We start from the raw sequence: 2,336 nt of genomic DNA, 5'->3' as shown, positions 1-2,336 counted from the left end.
CCCAGACACAACCCCGCCCCCTGCCCAGGACCCTAGCCCCTACAGGCATGGCGAGGACCCTCAGGCACAGCAAGGGCCCTCCCCGGGAACGCCAGACGCGACCACGCCCCCCGCCCAGATCCCAGTCCCTGCAGGCATGGGGAGAGCTCCGCCCTGGGCACCCCAGGAACAACACACCCCCGCCTGGGTTCCAAACCCCTGCAGACCAGGCGAGAGCCCCGCCCTGGCCACCCAAGACGCGACCCCGCCCGGATCCCAAGCCCCTGCAGACACAGCGAGACTCCTGCCCTGGGCACCCCAGACGGGACCCCGCCCCACCCGCCCGGGTCCCCAGCCCCTGCAGGCACAGTGAGAGCCCACCCTGGGCACCCCAGACGGGACCCCGCCCTGTCTGCCCGGGTCCCCAGCCCCTGCGGCACATGGGGACCCAAGTCGCCTCCTCCTCCCGCCTGGATCCCCAACCCCCGCAGGCAGGATGAGAGCCCTCCCTGGGCACCCCAGACGGGACCCCGCCCCCAGCCCGGGTTCCCAGCACTACAGGCTCAGAGAGGGCCCTGTTCTGGGCACCCCAAAGGCGACCCCACCCCGCCTAGGTCCAGAGCCCCTGCAGGAACTCTGAGGACCCCGCGGGTACAGGGAGGGCAGGCGTGCCAATAGCCACGCCCTGGGCATCCCAGGCGCTGCACCGCCCTCCCCCACCCGGGGCCCCAGGACCTGCAGGCACCCCAGAGGCGACCCACCCCCGCCCGAGCACAAACCCCTGCAGGCATGGAAAGAGCCCCGCCCTGGACACGCTAAACTCGGCCCCAGCACCCACCTGGATCCCAAGCCCCAGCATGCTGGCCTAGAGGCCTGCCCTGGGCTACCCAGACGTGACCCCGCCCCCTGCTTGGGCCCCCACTGCTGTAGGCAGGGCGAGGGCCCCGCAGGCACAGTGAGGGCGGGCACAGTGGGGTCCCGGCCCTGGGCACCCAAGACGTGACCCCGCCCTGCCCGCCCGCCCAGGTCCCCAGCCCCTGAGGCACAGCCAGGGCCCCGCCCTGGGCACCTCAGACACGACCACGCCCACCTCCCGGATCCCCAGCCCCTGCAGGCACTGTGAGAGCCCCGCCCTGGGCACCCTACACTCGGCCCCAGCACCCACCTGGGTCCCAAGCCCTAGCACACTGGCCCGAGAGGCCTGCCCTGGGCACCCCAGACGTGACCCCACCCCCTGCCCGGGCCCCCACACCTGCAGGCAGGGCGAGGGCCCCGCAGGCAAAGCAAGGGCAGGCTCAGTAGAGTCCCGGCCCTGGGACCCCAGATGATACCTACCCCCAGTCCGGATCTCCAGCCCCTGCAGGCACAGCGAGAGCACCGCGCTGTTCACCCTACACTCGGCCCCAGCACACACCTGCATCCCAAGCACCAGCATGTTGACTGAGAGGCCTGCCCTGGGCACCCCAGAGGGGACCCCGCCCCGTCCGCCGGGGTCCCCAGGCCCTAAGGCACAGGGAGGGACCCACCTTGGGAATCCAAGACACGACCCCGCCCCAGTCCCTGAGGCAAAGCGAGCTCCCTGCCCCGGGCACCCTAGATGTGACCCTGTCCCTTGCCCTGGTCCCCAGCTGCTGCAGGCAGGGCGAGAACCCCGCCTGGGCACCCCAGATGCAACCCGGCTCCCCCGCGCCTGGGGCTCCAGGCCTCGCAAGCACTGTAAGTGCCCTGCAGTGGGCACCACAGTTGGGACCCCACCACCTGCCTGGTTCACAAGCCCCTGCTGGCACCCCAGACGAGGCCGTGTCCCCCTCCCGGAGCTACAGCCTTTGCAGCACAGGAGGGCCTGCAGCCACAGCGAGGGCCCCGTCCTGAGCAACCCAGATGCAACCAGATGCAACCACGCCCCCTACCCGCATCCGAGCCCCTGCAGGCACAGCGAAATTCCCGCTCTGGGCACCCCAGTAGCGACCCACACCCTACCCCGTTCTCCACCCCTGCAGGCAGTCGGAGGGCTCTGCAGGCACAGTGAGGGCAGTTGTAGCAAGGGCCCTACCCTGAAGCACCCCAGATCCGACCACGTCCCTGATCTAATTCCAGCCAATACAGGTACAGGGAGAGCCCCGCCCTGGGCACCCCGGAGGTGACCCTGCCACCTGCCCGGGCCACCGCTGCAGGAGGCAGGGCGAGGGCCCCACGGGTAAAGCAAGGGCGGGAGCAGCTGGGTCCCCGCCTGGGCACCCAAGATGTGACCACGCACCCCCCCGGGGTCCCAGCCCCTATAGGCACAGCAAGGGATGCTCAGGCACTGTGATAGCCCTGCCCTGGGCACCTCACACGCAACCACGTCCCCCGTACGG

This window comes from Oryctolagus cuniculus, chromosome 19 (genome assembly GCF_051225735.1).
Source record: "Oryctolagus cuniculus isolate XC-2025 breed Fujian yellow rabbit chromosome 19, ASM5122573v1, whole genome shotgun sequence".
In the NCBI taxonomy this organism is placed as follows: Eukaryota; Metazoa; Chordata; class Mammalia; order Lagomorpha; family Leporidae; genus Oryctolagus; species Oryctolagus cuniculus.
Note: the sequence above shows the minus strand (reverse complement) of the source record.